Source organism: Elaeis guineensis, chromosome 1, assembly GCF_000442705.2.
Source record: "Elaeis guineensis isolate ETL-2024a chromosome 1, EG11, whole genome shotgun sequence".
Classification (NCBI taxonomy): Eukaryota; Viridiplantae; Streptophyta; class Magnoliopsida; order Arecales; family Arecaceae; genus Elaeis; species Elaeis guineensis.
In genome coordinates, this window is record NC_025993.2 from 13367298 (window position 1) to 13387237 (window position 19940).

The following is a 19940-nucleotide window of genomic DNA, read 5'->3' on the forward strand; positions in this document are numbered from 1 at the left end:
TGTCAAGATTATTGAAGAGACGCTATGATTTCAAAGAGATACAATATTTTAGAAACATCGTATTTCTTTGAAAACCAACGTTCTCTTCCGAAGAATCGTATCTTTTCGGAAAGAACCATTTAAGTTTAAAAATATAATTTTATTATTTTTAAATAAATAAAATTAAGGATAAAAAAATAAAATCTTTTTTATTTTTTTATTTTTAAATAAAACTCTAACAATCCCCATAAAAGATTTAAATTTTAAACATTAAAAAGATAAATATCTAAATATCTTATACTGTGCAATAGATAAGATATCCTTCAGACTTGAACTTCATTTAGTATTGTTAGTATTCATCTGAAAGAACCATAGTGGATTAGACCTTAAATTAGATCCTTTAACTCAAATTTTAACTTATCACATACATAGTATAGATCAAATAGATCTTTATGGTCAACGCCATTTAGAGACCTTATGCTTAGTACCTTGATTTTTTCATAAAAATTTTGTTAAGATTAGCCCAAACCCTAGTCACGGACTATATGATAATTCTCATATAGGTAAGCCCTCCATGGATATTTGTGACCTAACACCTTGCAGTTTTCCTATCTGACTCATTAAGAACTAAGCTCATTCTTTCTAAATTACTTTGTCACTAATAAGAGCACTCATCATGGGGGGAGATATACTTCGATAATTTACTCTGACATGATCACTCAATCAGCTTCATTTCTGTCATATTAAATCTCATTCACGAGATCTATAATCATAGAGGTTGGTATCCACTATCAATGACCACATAGTGGGCTTAAGCGCCATCCCCCTCGATGATTCTAGGACTCTATTTCTAGATAAACCTTTGATTAATTGATTTGTCAAGTTTTTCTCTGATCTGACAAATTTTAAAAATTGATATTACTCTTTTTGAGTTGTCTTACAAATTTATGATGAATCCAAATGTATCGATTCATCTTTTTATTAGTACTCTTTTGATTAGTCAGTTCGATTATGACTTTATAATCATAATGAATTGATATGGCCAGAACTGGCATAAGAATTAAAAATAGCTTTGAGATAAGATTTTTAATCCACTTTATCTCAGTAGAGGTGGTATCTAGAGCAATCAACTTAGCCTCCATGGTGCCCCAAGATATAATGATTTTGCTGGAAGATCCCCAAGTTATGGCAACACCGTCGAGAAAAAAAAATCCGATGATTGATTTAAAATCAAGAGAATTAGTAATCTAATTTACATCACTATAATCCTCAACCACCTCAGGATATCCAGTGTACAAGAGAGATAGATCAAGGGTTCCATTAAGATATCGAAATATCCTTTCAATAGTAGACCAATAAGATTGATTTAGATTTTGGGTATATCTACTTAATCTCCCTACAGCATAGGTAATATCAGATCTTATTCTATTTGCCACATAAAGAAGAGAATTTATAATCTGAGAGTATCTAAGTTGATCAATTGATTCACTTAAATTTTTTTAAGATGAATACTTGGATCATAAAGAGTAGATATAGGTTTCTAATTAGAATATCCAAAATTTTCAATCATTTTTTTGATAGAATGAGAAAAAGAGAAAGCTATCCCTTGAAGAGATTTGATTAGCTTTATCCTTAAGATAACATCAGCTTTATCTAAATCTTTCAAGTCAAAGTAATTTGAAAGAAATTATTTGATTATATATATGATTTTAAGAGAAGTTCTGAAAATCAGAATACCATCAATGTATAAACAAAGGACCACACAATCATTGTTGATGATTTTGAAATAGAAATACTTATCATGATCGTTGATTGAGAAATCAAACGAAAGGATAATTTTTTCATGCCATTGTTTAAATGCCTGTTTAAGACCATATAAGGACTTAACAAGTTTACAAACTTTATTTTCTTATCCCCTAACTATGAATCCCTCAGGCTGTTCCATGTAGATCTCTTTATCTAGATCTCTATTTAGGAATACAGTAATATTAATTTTAAAGGAATAACTATTAACCTAGTAATCTACACAGCTTTTAGAGCAACAAAAATTTATTATGTAGTTTATTTTTTAAAAATACAGAAAAATACTATATAGATTTAAATATACAGGAAAAATTTTTGCATAAATTTTAAAATTATAAAAAAAAATTTGTATAGAATTTAAAGCCTATAGAAATTAATTTAAATAGAAATTAAGGTTGTAGAAACTTTTTCATGGATTTTAATGCAGCAGCAAAATTTCTATATTAATATTTTTAATCAATAAAAAATTTTAGGATAGATTTTTTTAATCTACAAAAAATTTTATACTACTTTTAAAGTTGCAGAAAAATTTTGCAAAGAATTTAGAACTACAGAAAATTTCTATTTCACTTTTAAAAAAATATAAAAAATAATCTACACTATTTTTAGAGCAAATAAATTTATTAATAAATCTGAAATCTTAAGAAGAAACTAAATGATAAATACTAAAACTTTTCATATTTATGCAATCAATTTATAGTTAATTCTAAGCAACAATAATAATTTATAATTTTATCAAATTTGCATTCGTAGACCGTTGGAAATTAACATGTTCTTGAAGCCTAAAAATTATTATTATTATTCCTATGATTCTTAGATGATTTTATAAAGAAAAATAGAGTACTAAAATAAATAGGAGATTGAAAAGACTTTGCCTGAATCGAAGCATGTGAAACACTGTCTTAAGAATGCAATTTGCTCCTACGTGCGGGTCTTTGATGATCTCGTTCTTAAGGTACAATGACTTGGCTCGATCTGATCTTCCTCTCATAAGCACAATCATTGGAGAGGCTGATTCAAAAGATTTTCTTCAAATGCTCAATTAATAAAAAAAATAAAAAAAAAAAGACATTCTCTGTCTCAGAAAGTAATAGAGAGAAACAGAACACAAGAAGAGATAGAGAGATTTATTATTTTCAAACAGTCAAATCTAGAGTCTATTTTTAGACTCTATCCAGATTACCAAAGAGGAGCTATAGTTTTGAGGAGATACGATATTTAGAAATATCATATTTCTTCAAAAACCAACATTCTCTTCCAAAGAGTCATATCTTTTCAGAAAAAACTGTTTAAGTTTAAAAATCGAGTTTTATTATTGTTAAATAACTAAAATTTAAGAGATAAGAAATTTAAATATTTTTTATTTCATTATTTTTAAATAAAACTTTAACACTAATTAATAATTTAGATAAAAAAATTTAAAAATGATATATCGATTTATCTGAATATATGTATTAGATCATTAATTAGTGTGTATCAAAGAACTTGTAGTATATATTAAAAAGTCAATAAATATATATCACCATACTATGTAGATGTATTAGTGAAATTTATTTTCTGAAAGCTATATATCAATTTGCTGAAAGTATGTATCGGGTTGCTTGATGATTGATTTGCTAAGCATATATTATTTAGCCATATACTACATAGTAGTGAACTCTATATTTTAAAAATTATGTATCAATTTATTTAGATGTATATATTAGATTATTGCTAGGTGTGTATCAAAAAAACTTATAATATATATCAGAAAGTTGATGAATGTATATCATTGAGTCATGTAGTGTGCACTGATGAACATAATATCTCAGTAGCTGCATATCAATTTATTTGAAGATATGTACTAGATTGTTAGATGATTAATTTACTTAGTATATATCATTTGACTATATATTGTGTATTGGTGAACTCCATATTCTACAAACTGTGCATCAATTTATTTAAAATATGTATTGACTTGTTTGATAATTAATTTATTTAATATATTATATAATTATATAGTATGTATTGATAAAAAATATATACTAAAAATAAGGAAGAAAGAAAATGCATATTATTTTAGTCAGAAGATTGATGATTTATTAGTAGAAAAGTCTTTAATTCTTATATTTATTCTTTAAAATTGATATTAAAAAAAATATGATGAACTATGAAGCTGTCCCATATGATATTCTATAATGCCCACCCCATATGATTTTTATTCGTCTAGTTCTGGTGAATGGCATTGGATGATAAGGTATCCAAGAAGGCAAAGAAACAAATAGTAAATATCCATCTAGTTGCATGAACCATCCAGTTCTTTTTTTTTTTTTTTTATCGAAAAAAAGGAAGGTAGTCCATGCGACTACTGCATGTAAATGGGGTATTGGAAACATACAGGTGCTAAAAATTTTAATTATTTTTTTTAAAAATTTAAATTTTTAAGTGAATTTATTTTTTTCCTCTTTGAATTAATTCAAAGTTTTAAATTTTACTATTAAATGGTCTGCACTGGATGATTTAATGCGAGTACTCTCATATTTATACCTATCCTATTCTTATAGGCTCTAATTGGGTTCGCTTACATGTATCCTTAAGTTTGAATTTAAAATTAAAAGTTTTAGCACAAATGTTATAGATCAAGTTTAATTTTGTAACACATGGTAACGTATATATCACGAATCATAACACACTCATACTAGCAAGCCATTGTTAGGTGTTTGCACCGACAGACGATGAAGTATCAAGGCTTCTATGAGCCTCTCTACTGTTGTTTGAATCGGATCTATAAAAAAGCTGCAAATCCTAGGTCTTTAAACATCAAATCCAGATTTATTGAGGCCCTACGCTACTTGATCTGAGAAAGAAGACAGCCCCTACTCACTTTTCTTTCCCCACTCCTTTTAATTTATTTTTTTACTTTTTTTTTTTTTTTCTTTTGATTCTCCTAACACTTCATTTGGGCAACCAAAGGAGTTTTTGGTTGAAACGGCAACTGAAGGAATTAATTAGGTCGAGCCATCCGTGTGATCGTGCAGGGGGGGGGGGCGGCGTGGGGGGTGTTAAATTGGACTGAGCAAGATTCATTGTACTTGGAAGATGATCTCATCTGCCGAGTGGATACCATATATTGTAAACAATAAAATTATGACAAACAGAAGAACTATTTTAAACTATAACAAATGCCGACCTAACAAGCAAAGATAATAATTACTATCCTTTCTTACGTAATATGTATTTATTAAATTTTCTAGTTACTTTTCTTTTTGATTACATCATCTTTTTTCCCCATTACGACATAATATTCGATGAGAAGTATGCCAAGTAAATTTAAACAAAATAGTGTCAAAATATTACTAGCTTGCAATATTGATTCAATGCATACTGTTATTTTATTTTTTTGGACTAGATATCCTTTTTTTAAACTTCTTTAACAATATATATATATATATATATATATATATATATATATATATATATATATATATATATATATATATATATATATATAGGGGTAGGCAAAAAGGGGGAAGATAGAACTACTATACTAAAAATATAGGAGTTGATATAGTAGTCAACCATACAAATTTTTTATCTTTTATCATAGTACATTACTTCATCGTGGACGGATAGCAGAGATCGAACCTGCATCTTCTCCTTGGCAAAGAAAAATTGACCATCCAATCATATCCTCATTTTCTTCGTTCTTGATACGCACGTATATGTCCATACATATATGACAAATATCATATCTCATATATGCGTCTGGATTATATTTGTGCAGGACTGGATACTCAAATTCCACAGTAAAGTATAGTAAGATTTCAATTAAGATATTTTAATTTTATTATTATATTATATTAATAACAATAGAATTTATTTTTATAACTCAGATTGAATCTTAATGTCTCATAATCCGAATTTATTAGAAGATAAAAAAGTGATATTTTATTTTTGGATCGAAAAAATATCAAATAAGTTCAAGAGATGAGAGAATTAAAGATAGCTACTAGAAAGGCTAATCCAATCTATAATGATGTACCGAAAATATAATATTTTTGTTACTTGACCAACCATCAGAAGAAGCAAATATAACGGGTACACTAATCAGTAAGATTGATGAAGTCGTAATTAATATAAAAATAGCTAACTGGAAAGTAATAGTCATGTTTGTAATCCTTCAAGCTATCAATAAATGAACTATACCATTTGATCCCTCACTTAGTCAAAATTGTAATAAAATACATCATGGAGGGATTTGATATGAATCAATTAATTCGGTAAAATTTATTACCACTCTATTCGGACATGGAGTCGAAGAAAGTTTAGTATTTTCTTCACAAACAAACGTACTAGATCATACATATATACTATGCATACAATATATAGAAAGATACATCGAAATATGGATTCGCATCTGGGATATTTCTATAGAAAATTAGTGTATCATCTCATATGGTCCTGTTCTATTCGTAGGAATAAATGTTCTATTCATAAGAATAAAATAGAAATTACCTCTGAGAGAGATGGCCGAATGGTTGATAGCTCCGATTTTAAAATCAGTATAATTTTTAACAGCAAACTATCAATGGTTCAAATTCCCCCCCCCTCTCTATAATATATATTATTTATTATTATTATATTTGCCTCGAGTATGACAGAATAACTCAATCTCAAGAGCTAGATCCCAAATTCACATTTCCTCCTAGCTTTTACATCAATTCAAAGCATTTAGTATGCAACATAAATTTAACCGATATTTTTCATTCAATAGATTGCATTAAGAAGTGTCCTCAGCTATAAGAATAGCTTATTGGCTTCTAAAAAATAATGAAGCTCTCGGATACATTCATCAGATAGGCATGCACAGGCGCTTGAACACACAAACATCTCAATCCCGAACATATTTATACAGTATCTAGAGCCTTACATCTACAACTCTAGAAAAAGGACAACAATACATAGCCAAAATATGTCCTAGCCATGTTGGTGCAATGGGTGTGTGGTACATGGTAGAAATGGACCACGCTGCTTAAGTATCTGTTAATCCTCAAATCCCAATAACTGTAAAAATAAATATGCTGCATTTAATGAGGAAATGGCATCATTTCCATTTTCTTTTTTAGTGCCTCAAGATTGATAATGAATTTGATTGCATCACCAGCATATTGTGATAATAGATAAAAAATTATTTTTTTAAGAAACAAACACTTCTGAAAGAACACACACAAAAAAAAAAAAAAAAAAAAAATCAGATTAAAAGAACTTTCCTGTAGACAGTTCTGCAGAGAGTGTGACAATGAAAATAGCTAGAAGCAAAATCAAGCAAGCTGATGAAAAAGCAGACAAAGATGTAGTAAAGCTTCTACGAGATCATGCTCTGAAATTGCATACGTCAGCACTAATAAAGCTAGCAGAATTAGGAATAGACAAAAGTATGATCTAGGTAATCAGAGGATAGTCAATGCTAAGATCTGTCGAAGTCATGCTCATAACGTAATTGCTATCCATTAAGTGACAAAAAAAATATTAATAGTAGAAGATGGATGAGAAATCAAGAATCTGATGAAGAAAGGCAGTGCAGAAATTATCTTCCCAAGCTTGCCTGCTGTAAAACCACCATGTCAGATCAAAATAGGATATTTATACCTTTTCTAGGGGGATAAAATTCATTCAAAAACTCTAGGAAGAGTGTCTTTATCCACCTAAAAAAAGAAAAAGCAGGAAGAAATTATGTTATTTCCCTTAGAATAGTTATTCCTAGAATAAGCAGGCTTGACTGGAATAACTGTTTCTTTCTTATTCCTATTCTTTAAAAGCTGTTTGGCCTACACAAGGCTTATTCTGAGTCTTGTAATTGACTTATGCCGGAACGAAACTCTTTCCATCTTCAAATCAGAACAGGTTTCTTAGTAATAGTAAGTTTCAAAAATCCAATTAACTATTTTCCATTTTCTAATGGAGGCAATTGGACAGAGAAAACAACACCAACTTCTGTTTTTAATAACATAGATATAGGAGACAATCATTTAATTGAGAAAAAAGAGCATATTGAAATGGAGAAAGACTACCCGTTTTTTGATAAAAATATGTGTAAACATGTGTGTATAATCGCAATTTCATGCAATAACAAAGAGATCTGCTGACCATACAAACTTTATATGCTGCATGATTTAATAATAGCCATTAAAATTTAACTGCACATATCTTTAATATATTTGTTCAAAAAATACCAAGGAATAATAATTGGAATGGTTCCTTCTCTTTCGCTAAGAAATGCAGATAGATCTTTCACAACGATAAAGGCATCAATTGGAGTAGCAAAGTCAATATCAGGAGTCTGTTGTTCTCAAGTAATCTTGGAACATATAAGCATATCCATCTTGAGTTAGTTCTCTTGGATTATATTCAACTAAGACTTATCTCAAAAAAAGCTTGTAATTCATAGGAAGTTTGGATTTAAAGGATACAGTTGTCCGAACATATCTTAGGTGTGAATGGAACTCTTGAAGCTGTTTAGGTCATTGTCCCACTTCCTGATTAAATCCACAGAATTATCATCACTGCTTGATTAAATCTTCTAGCATTGGCCACAAATGCATGCATACAATATCAACAGCTCAAATTATTGTTACCAAATACAACAATGGCTTCACTTTTGACCAAGTCTAGATGCAAATCACTAATAAGCTCTGTTGGGAATATCCACCGACCGACGACCGACTGACGTGGCCGACGACGGTCGGACCGACCAACCAATTCGACGGACGACCCGACGACTCGACGGACGACCCGACGACTCGACGGACGACCCGACGACTCCGACGGACGACCCGACGGACGATTCCGACGGACGACCCGACGGACGACTCCGACGGACGACCCGACGGACGACTCCGACGGACGACCCCGACGGACGACTCCGACCGACTGGCCGACCGGCCGACCGACCGACCGACTGGCCGACCGACCGACCGACCGAGGACGCCATCACCGGCCATCTAACGGCCCGTCGCCGACTGAGGATATATCGGGCGTATCTTTTCCCGACCGACTGAACCCGAAGGTCTGATGGCCGACTTACATAAGATTCGCCGACCAACGGAAGGACCCGACGCCACTCAGCTGGCCACCGACCTAGGGTCGGTCGGCTCCTCCGATTGCCGTACAGCCGCCAGATCTTGTCAGTTCTGACAGCGACATGCGGCTCGGCCATCTAGGGACATTGTCCTGCCAGGGGCATTGTCAACCCTAGTGATTTGACAGCCCCACGGCGACATGACATTTTCACGGCGACTCTGACAGTCCACAGTGAGTTGACAGTTCCTCATTTGTCTGCGCCATTAATGACGGCGCCATACCGTGCTCCACTATATAAACCGGGGAAGGCAACAGTGCAAGGGATCGATCCGCTCCCCCACTTCTCGACTCCGAAACCACAGACTCGCTCCTCTCCCCCTCTCTCTCGATCGACTCTCTGTCTTCATTTCGCTGTGCCCAGTCACCTCTCTGACTTGACCGTCGGAGGGTCCCGCCGGAGCCGTCTCCGTCAGTGCGGACTTCCCATTTGCAGGTGCTCGCTCCTCGCGATCGACGACGAGCGATTGCCGCAACAAGCTCATTAATGCCAAGTCTGCATGAATAAAAAAACCTATCTACATAGTAAAACATATCTCCTGTTAGGTAGTTAAGAAGACATGTTGGATCACTAATAAGCTAATTAAGATGCTAGGTTGTTAATAGCGGTGGTCAATGGGCAACTCAAGCTGAGACACTGGCATCAACATCCACAGCCTAATGGCCATCCTAGGCCTAAAAAGTCAAGCCTGAACAAGATTTCAAGGTAGCCTTGGGTTCGAGTCAAGCTGAAAATAGTCATGCAAAACTTATTGGTGGGAACTCTATGGGACTGTATAGTTGACAAGTGTTACTAAAACAAATTAAAAAAAAAAAAAAAAAGAGAATGGGTTTTACCAAAATAGTTCTTCAGTTGTTTTCCACAAAACCTGTTTTGCCAAAACTGACAAGACATAAATACCTGAAAACTGAGTTTTTTAAAAAGCAGGTCTCCCTTGCTTAACATAAACATGTTTTATAGGTAGCCATCTTCTATGATTAATTGATTATCTATTGTAGAAAAACTCATATGTGATAAACAACACCTATAATTATGAAGTTCCACTGTTAAATATTAATGACAGAAGGATCTTGGCTGATGGATAAGACAAAACTGACATCCACCAAAAATTATAATTATTTTAAAAATGGCTATTGCGCTCCAAACTAAAACTTATGAGTTCCATGGACAAAGGAGTCACAAGAGAAAACAAAATATTATGAATGTCAGAAAGAAAATTAAAATACGAAAAAAAGAACGATCATGAGAATAAAAAAGGAACACCAACTAAAATATATAATCAAGAATCTAAACGTCCAACTATGCTGCATTATACAACAATGCGAACTGTGCTTGCAAGTTATTGGCATGATACAAGAGTAATGGCTTTGTTTCATCGTTGGAAGTTTGACACTTGGAACAATTTTGCAAGATCAAATAATTTGGAATTCGAAAAATTCAGTAAACTTGGAAAAAGTTCGGTACAAATTCAAAATATTTTAAAATTTAAATAATATATGTTACAAGTAATTTTTTGAAGATAATAAATATAATATTATATTTTAAAATAAAATAGTGATGGAACCAAGGTGCTAGAACCCAAATCATGCAAAAATAATACTATATCAATTAACACATAATACAATTTATTTAGGAGATCAAGTCCACTATAGGTATTAAATATGTATTGAAAAGTGATAGCTACATCTTCCAATCAGATGGAATGGTGCATTTTTTCTACACCGGATGCGGTGTACAAAAAATTTTTCATCTTGTTAAGCGAGTTTTACTATAGTGCTCTTTATAATATTTTATTATAAAAATATTTAAGATATTATATTTTATTATTTTATTTATTTTATTATTTTTTAAAAAATAATATTTTATTATGTTTATTTTTTTCTCTTTTCACCCCCCATTTCTCCTCCACCTCTCTCTGCCTGCGGCTTCTTCGAGCCCACCTTGACACCACCTACGACTCCTCCGCCCAGTCCCTTGTCTGCAGCTCCTCCATCTCCCTCTGCCTGTGACTTCTCTGCGTCCTCTCCATCCTGCCACCTGCGGCTCGTCCACCGCCCCCCTGCTCGTGGTTACCCTCCCAGGTGCCAATGGCTCCTCTACCCTCGGTCCACACCCCCCCCACACATGCCTGCGGTCCCCCCCTCTTGAGCACCCGTGGCTTCTCCACTCCACCCCATACTTTGTTGTTGCTTCGACACCCTTTGTCCACACCCCCTAGTGCTCGTGGCTTCTCCGTGCCACCCCCCTTTGCTTGCAGCTTCTCCACCCCCCGTTTGCGTGGGGTCGGCCCCCTCCCTCCCCACCATTCACGGCTCCTCCATCTTTGGTGGTTTGAAAGAAAAAAATTAATTTAATTATGAAGCTTATGATTAATTCAATATTGAAATAATTCTAATCTTTGAAATATTTATTGCATTGGCTATGCACAATTAGCACTCTTAGACAGTATTCGATATCACTCGTTCAGCAAGAAGAAAGAAGAAATAAAATAAGAACACAATCAAATACGTTAATCAGCCAAAATGCTTGCTCCACGGGACATGCAAGCTTCACTATGAGAAAAGAGAAAAATTTATAAAAGAAGATCATACCCTCAATCATGTATACCAATCCCTCTCTCTCAATAAGAAGCATTCCCTCACAAAGCACTCTCTCTTTAGGAGACCCCTCTGAAAGGATGCTGTCTGCTACCTGACAGTTTGCCCAAAGCCCCTTCTGCTCTCTCTCAGCGCCTATCTTCAGGTCTACTGCCTGCTGTCGAACTCTACTCTTGGTTGCTGCTTCTTTGGGTTCTTTGTCGATCATCCTACTACAGTCTACTCTCTGTTGCCACAGTGCCCTTTAAAGGCCTCAATTCGGGTCTGTATCGGAAATAAAGTTGAATCAGGACTCCAACAATGCCTCTGCTGTCCGATCAAGCACCTGGACCATGCTGATCGAGCCCGCTCATGCTGCCAGCCTCTGATCGCATGATTACCTCAAGAAACACCCGAAAATGGCCTTCAATCCATGGTGGACCATGAGAATCAGTGGGGAAATGATCTACTGGTCCACGTGGCCTCCCATGGACCGCCGGCTTATGGTGACCCGTGTGAAAATCTGCCACAGCCGCATGCTCGCGGTCGGCCCACGCATGCCTGCATGGGGCTGGGGCCGCACTCTAGGCTGTGCAAGCGGTCTGTGCACATGCCTGCATGCACCTGGGCTGCCCACGCACTGGCCTGGGCTGCCCACCCTGCACGTGCCTGGGCCAAGCCCGCACGCTGGGTCGCTGCCTGCTGCACACTCGACCCTCTTACGACCTTTCTCAATGGGGTTTCTCTTCTTGGGCTTTCTTCATGCTATGGTTTCACCTGTGGGTTCTTTATGGATGAATTTTGAGATATTTTTTTCAACAATCTCCATCTCGACTTGACATTCGGCCTCCATCTAACTTGAGAGTTTTCTGGATGATCTCGTCCTCATGCCCTGGGACAAATGCCTGCTAATTATGGATGGATAAACATGAAAATCGAACCAGATCGTTGATCCCATCTCCATCGTATGCTGTGCTCCGTCTGACCTGAAACCTGCTTGGGATAGCCTCCTACGGTAATAGAAACTCTACCTTACGATATTGCTTGTCATCCTCCCGAATCTCCCGTCTCGTATCCGATCCATCTGCATCTGGAGCTTCATCTCACATTGGGCTCCCACTGACTTCTGAAACTCTACCTTGCACTGGACTTCTTGCCAAGAGGTAATGTCCTCCATACTTTTTTTTCCTCAATACAACCTACTGTTGCACAAAATCTTTAGGATTCCTCCATCAGCTCTCCACCTATAGCCGATCGAATCTAGTCTGCTCAGTGAGATCAGATTCTTCTGAAACTGGATATATATTGGACTTCACCTAATTTTCTCACTGTCCCATTATGTACCTTCATGCTGATGGTCCTGGTGTCTTCGATCGCATAGCTTGATCCATCTATCAAACGAACAGAGCCCTCACTGTTCTCTAGAGAGTCAAACAGCTTCTCTCTGCTACATATATGATGCAAACATACAGAATTCATAATCCACTGGTGGAAAGAAGTAAATACCTCATTTTCATTAGAAGAACATCATCGTTGTATTCTATATCGCTTCTGCCATCACACGATAACTTCATGCAATTTTTTTCTCGTGGGCAATTTCTGACATGATGCTCCAACTCGTCGTATCGATAACATCTGATCTAGCTCAAGTCCCTCTTCCTAAACTTGGACCTTCCACTTCGCGATCTCCTACCACTTTGTCTTCTTCACCACTACCTTTAGTCATCGCAAAGTGAGTCATCGTCTGAACTCAAAGTCCGATTCTCTCGCTGAGAACTCATTCTGGAGTAGTGCAGAAATCACCTCTTCCATCTTAATGGTGCTCTTCTCCACTAGAAGAGCAGTCACTAAAGACTCAAAAGAAGGAGAAGTGATGAAAGCAAGACCAACATCATGATCTTCTCCTCAATTTTTTTGCCAACACTGAGGAGGTTGGTGAGGATCTTCTGAAAGTTGCTGAGATACTCCTGCATGCTCTGTCCCTCGATTATCCATAGTTGGTAGAACTGCCTCCAAAGAAAGAGAGTGTTGGTGAGGACTTCGTCATGTACAACTTCTCGAGCTTCGATCATACCGCCATTAGAGAAGTCTCACCAAGCATATAGATTGCCACGTCATCCGCTAGGTACAAATCGTATTCACCACTGCATCTGGAGCCACCTCCTATCCATTACCTCCATGGTAGCCGGCATCTCCTCGCACAAGAGAGCATCGATTAGTCCTTGCTGGATGAGTACATCCTTCATCCTCACTTGCCACAAAGAGAAACCACTCTTTCCATCAAATCGATTGATCTCCACCTTGATTGTGCTTGTCTTCTCCATCTTCTTCAATCTTGATTACCACTGCCGAACCTACACTCTAGCACCGCCTAGCTCTGATACCACTTGTTGGGCAGGATCCAGTACCACTCATTGCAGCAAGAAGAAAGAAAAAATAAAATAAAAATATAATTAAATACGTGGATCAGCCAAAAAGTTTATCTTCATGGGATATGCAAGCTTCTCTATAAGAAAAAAATTTATAAGAAGAGATCACACCCTCAATCCTCGTATACTAATCCTCTCTCTCAACAAGAAGCACTCCTTCACAAAGTGCTCTCTCTAAAAGACCCCTGAAACGATCGTTGTTTGCTGTCCGATAGTCTACCCAAAGTCCCTTGCTTCTGCTCTTTGTCGGCGCCTATTTGCAAGGTCTGCTGCCAACTGCTGAACTCTGCTCTCGACAGCTGCTTCTTGGGTTCTTTGCTGATCACACTACCACGATCTACTCTCTGTTGCCACAGCATCTTTTAAAGGCCTTAATCTGGGTCTGTATCAGAAATAGGGTTGAATCAAGACTCCAACAAACCTCTGCCATCCGATCAAGCACTTGGACCATGCTAATCAAGCCCGCTCGCGCTGCTAGCCTCCAATTGCACAATTACCTCAAGAAACGTCTAAAAACAGCCTTCGAACCATGGTGGACCTGAGAATCGATGGGGAAACGATCTGCTGGTCCATGCGGGCTCCCATGGACCACCGGCTTATGGTGAGCCACGTGAAAATCTGCTATGGGCCACGTGCTTGTGGTCGCCCCGCGTGCCCGTGCTGGGCTGGGCCGCACCTGCATGTGCGCCATGCTGGGTCGGGGCCGCGCTGCATGTGCTCGCTTGGGCAGCGCACCCCTGGACGATGTGCGCCCGCGCACACCTGGGATGGCCCACGCGCTGGCTGGGCCGCTCACCCTGCGCATGCTGGGCCAAGCCTGCGTGCTGGGTTGCAGCCTGCTACACACCAGGCCCTCTTATGGGTCTTTCTCAATGGGGTTTCTCTTTTTGGGCTTTCTTCATGCTGTGGTTTCACCTGTGGGCTCCGTATGAATAAATTTTGAGGTATTTTTTTCAACAATCTCCATCTCGACTCTACATTCGGCCTCCATCTAACTTTGAAAGCTTTCTGGATGATCTCGTCTGCATGTCTGGGACAAACGCTTGCTAATCATGGATGGACAAACATGAGAATCGAATCAGGCTACTCGATCCCATCTCCATCATATGCTGTGCTCCACCTAACTTAAGATCTGCTTGGATAGCCTTGTGCTGTAATAGGAACTTCACCTTGCGATATCACCTGTCATCCTTTCGAGTCTCCCATCTTGTGTCGATCCATCTGCACCTGGAGCTCTACCTCACACTAGACCCACTGGCTTCTGAAACTTTACCTCGCATTGGGCTTTCTGTGAAGAGATAATATCCTCTATACTTTCTTCCCCTCAATACAATCCTACTATCGTACAAAATCTTTAAGATTCTCCATCAGCTCTCTACTTGTAGCCGATCAAATCCGGTCTACTCAGTGAAATCAGATTCCTTCTGAAACTTGATATATATTGGACCTCATCTAATTTCCTACTGTCCCATCATGTACCTTCATGCTGATGGTCCCGGTATCCTCGATCGCACAGCTTGATCCATCCGACAAACGAACATCGCCCTCATTGCTCTTTGGGAGTCAAACAGCTCCTCTTTGAACATATATGATGCGAATATGCAGAATCCATAATCTACTTATGGAAGAAGTAGATACCTCATCTGTCATGAGAAGAACATCATCATTGTCTTTGTATCGCTATGTTTCATCGCCATGGTAGCCTTTGTTCGATCTTTTCGTTATGGGCAATCTCTGACACAATGCCCCAACTTGTCACATCGATAGTATTTGATCTTGCTCAAGTCCCTCTCCTTGGATTTGGACTGCCCATCTCGTGATCTTCTGTCGCTTTTTTTTTGCCACCACCATCTCAGTCACCCCAAAGCTGAGTCACCGTCTGAACCCAAACTCGATTCTCTTGTTGAGAACCTCATTCTGGAGTAGTGCAGAAGTTATCTTTTCCATCTTGATATGCTCTTTCCCACTAGAAAAGCAATCATTAAAGACTCAAAAGAAAGGAGAAGCGATAAAAACAAGACCAATGCCTAGTCTTCTCCTCAACTTTCTCGCCAATACTGAGGAGATTGGTGAGGATCTTCTCGAAGTTACTAAAATGCTCTTGCATGTTTGTCCTTGGTCATCTGCAGTTGGTAGAACTGCCTTCAGAGAAAAAGAATGTTGGTGAGGACTTCGTCATGTACAACTCCTGAGCTTTGATCACATCACTATCAAGAAATCTTCCCAAGCATATGGATCACTATGTCATCCGCTAGGTACAATGGATTTATCACCATCTACATCTGGAGCCACCTTCAATCCATCACCTCCATGGTAGTTGGCATCTCCTGCACAAAGAGCATCGATAAATCCTTATTGGATGAGCACGTTCTTCACCCTTGCTTGCCACAAAGAGAAATTGCTCTTTCCATCAAATCGATTGATCTTCATCTTGATTGTGCTTGTCTTTTCATCTTTTTCAATCTTGATCACCACTGCCGCAATCTATACTTTGGCACTACCTAGCTCTGATACTACTTTTGGGCGAGATCCAGTACCACTCGTTGCAGTAGAAAGAAAGAAAAAATAAAATAAAAAACAATCAAATACATAGATCAGCCAAAAGGCTCGCCTTCATGGGGCATGTAAGTTCTCTATGAGAAAAAAAAAATTTATAAAAGAGATCATATCCTCAACCCTCGTATACCAATCCTCTATCTCAACAAGCACTCCCTCACAAACGCTCTCTTTCTAGGAGACCCCTTGAAACGATCGCTGTCCGCTGCTTGACAGTCTGCCTAAAGCCCCTTGCTTCTGCTCTTTGTCGGTGCTTATTTTCAAGGTCTACTGCTTGTGTCGAACTTGCTCTCGGCTACTGCTTCTCTGGGTTCTTTGCCGATCACGCTACCATGGTCTGCTCTCTATTGCTACAGTGCCCTTTAAAGGCCTCAATCCGGGTCTGCATCGAAAAAAGGGTTGAATCAGGACTCCAACAACACCTCTGTCGTTGATCAAGCATCTGGACCATGTTGATCAAGCCCGCTCATGCCGCCAGTCTCCGATCGTGTAATTACCTCAAAAAATTCTCGAAAACGGCCTTCGGTCCACGTGGATTGCGAGAATTGGTGGGAAAATGATCTGTTGGTCCACACGGCCTCCCATGGACTGCAGCTCATGGTGAGCCGCGTGAAAATCCCCGGCTCATGGCCGTTCTGTGCACTCTGCATTGGGCCAGGGCTGCTCGTTGCACCATGCCTGCGTGCTTGCGCTGGCCCGCATGCACCTGCCTAGGCCACATGCCTGCGGCCAGCACGCACGCTTGCGCTGGCCCGCATGCTAGCTTGGGCCGCACACCCTGTGCGTGCCTAGCCGAGCCCACACACTAGGCTGCGGCTGCTGCACACCAGGCCCTCTTGTGGGCCTTTTTCAATGTGGTTTTTTTTCCGGAGCTTTCTTCAGGCTGTGGTTTCATTCGTAGTTCTTTGTGGGTTGAATTTCAAATATTTTTCTCAACATCCACTTCAATCAATCGAAATTTGAATAATTATATTTAATTTTATGATCAAAAATATATAAATAATAAAAAAATTAAAATATCCGAGATATTGTAGTAAAATTCTTCTTAAATTTAAATTTAAAAATTTTTAGCATAAATGTTATAGATCAAGTTTAATTTTATAACACATGATTAGATATATATCACGGATCATAATGCACGCATATTGGCAACCCATTGTTAGGCATCTGCACCGACAGACTATCAAGGCTTTTATTAGCCACTCCACGGTTGTTTGAATCGAGCCTATGAAAAAGTTCCAAATCCTAGCTGTTTAAACATCATATCCAGATTTATTGAGGCCCTGTGCTACTTGATCCGAGAAAGAAGACAGCTCTTACTCACCTTTCTTTTCCCACTCTTTTTAATTTATTTTTTCACTTTCTTTTTGATTCTCCAACCAAAGGAGTTTTTGGAGGAAAGGGCAACTGAAGGAATTAACTGGGTTGAGCCTTCCGTGTGAGCTTGCAAGTGGAGGGATAATTGGACTGAGCCAGTTTCATTGTAACTTGAAGATGATCTATATATATTATATATATATATAATATATATATTATATATATTAGTGGTACTTTATGCTTATTTTATAAATTTTTATTATAATGCCATGATTTACTATTATATTTCCTCAAGTATGACAGAAAAACTCAATCTCAAGAGCTAGATCCCAAATTCACATCTCCCCCCTAGCTTTTACATTGATTCAAAGCATTTAGTATGCGACATGGATATGACTGATATTTTACATTTAATAGATTGCATTAAGAAGCATCCTCAGCTGTAAAATTAGCCTACTGGCTTCTAAAAAGTAATGAAGATCTCGGATAAATATTATGGTAAGCTAGATGGTATATTGTTATACAGATCCACTTATTTGAACGTAGTGGTAAAATACTACAAAGGCACAGCCATAAAATTATCAGCTATAAATAATCAAATTTTTTGTTGCACTATTTCATGCTAGCCTAATGATATAGATACTTTTGTTCATCTACTTATAGGTTCAATTATGTCCACCCATAATGCCATCTACATTGGACCCATCCATCTATAATTTTATGATATACTAAAAGAGAATGATGCATGTTTTGGTGGGCAAATTTTTTTTTTTTTTTTTTTTTGAATGTTTATAAAAATCTAGGTATTTAATATCTAACTGTTATCTGTTATATGTTCCATATACTACACATATTTTGGGCAAACAAATACAACTTTAAAATAACAATAGATATTAATATTCTATATAGTTCTCTCTTAATTATTCACAACATAGTGATACATTCTTATGGTCGGATTATGAATGTCTTACACAAGCAATCTATTCATGATACTTCAATCATTGTACTTTATTTTTTATTATTGCTACTGCTCTAAGGTCAGATTAGCCCAGTAATAATTGTAATAGCATTTTCTGTGGAAGCTTATATAATTTTGACCAAAAGAAAAAAGAATAATATAATGTGTTCTTGTTTGTTTATGCTTGGTCTTCCTAATTTTATCTTTATTTGTTGAAGATTGATGTCATGCTAACAGTTCTCCATAGGAAGGATTGCTGTTTGCAGTTCACATATCTAAGTATCTTAGCTTCCCATCCTCAACAACATGGTATAACTAAGTATTAGATTCCGTTAACTTTTTTTATTTGAGAGACGAAAGTTTGGAGATTCTAACCTATCTCTGGTACATTAAATGGAAAGAAGAGAGAAAGCTCATGTTTTCGTCCATGCAATAAAAAATACTTCTTAATAAATTTAGAAAGTCCTCCAAAAAATAAAATTTATTTCAGTCCACGGTCATTAAGAAAAGGAAAAAATATATATTAAGACTTTTTGTAAGAATGTTCAAAAAGGAAGAAAAATATCATGTGCGACCTAAAATAAATTTATATAAAAAATTGATCAAAAAAAAATAAATCTGAAATAAATTTTGTTCTTCCTATGACTCTTTATAATAATATTGGATTTTTTTTGGATAAGAAAATAGGATGAGAAAGGATAATTGGTGTAGCAACTCTCTCTGGTCGGCATTTAATCATAGTCTCGACATCTATTGAGACTTGAACCCGGATTGCTTGGTTGGAAATCAAAGTCCATTCCGCTGGGTTACCATCGGAGTGATAATAATATTGAAATTCACGAGGAACATTCAAAAAAGATAAAAAAAAGCACACATATTTTTTTAAAAAAATCAAGATAAATTTTAATAAAGAAAAAAAAATTACATTTAAAAAAAACCTTCAAATCAAAAATGAAAAAATGTGCACAAAAAAAACTAAGTTATGTAAAAAAAAGAAAAAAAATTAATTTAAAAAAGAATATTTAAAAAGAGAAAAAAATGTTCAAATCTTAAATAAATTTAATGTAAAAAAATTTATGAAAAAATGAAATAAATTATACTATATTATTTCATTTTTCATTCTATGTTTGAGAAAATATTTATTCTTCTATTATATCAATTTATATTTCTATTTTTATTATCTCTCCATGCATCGTGCATGGGTA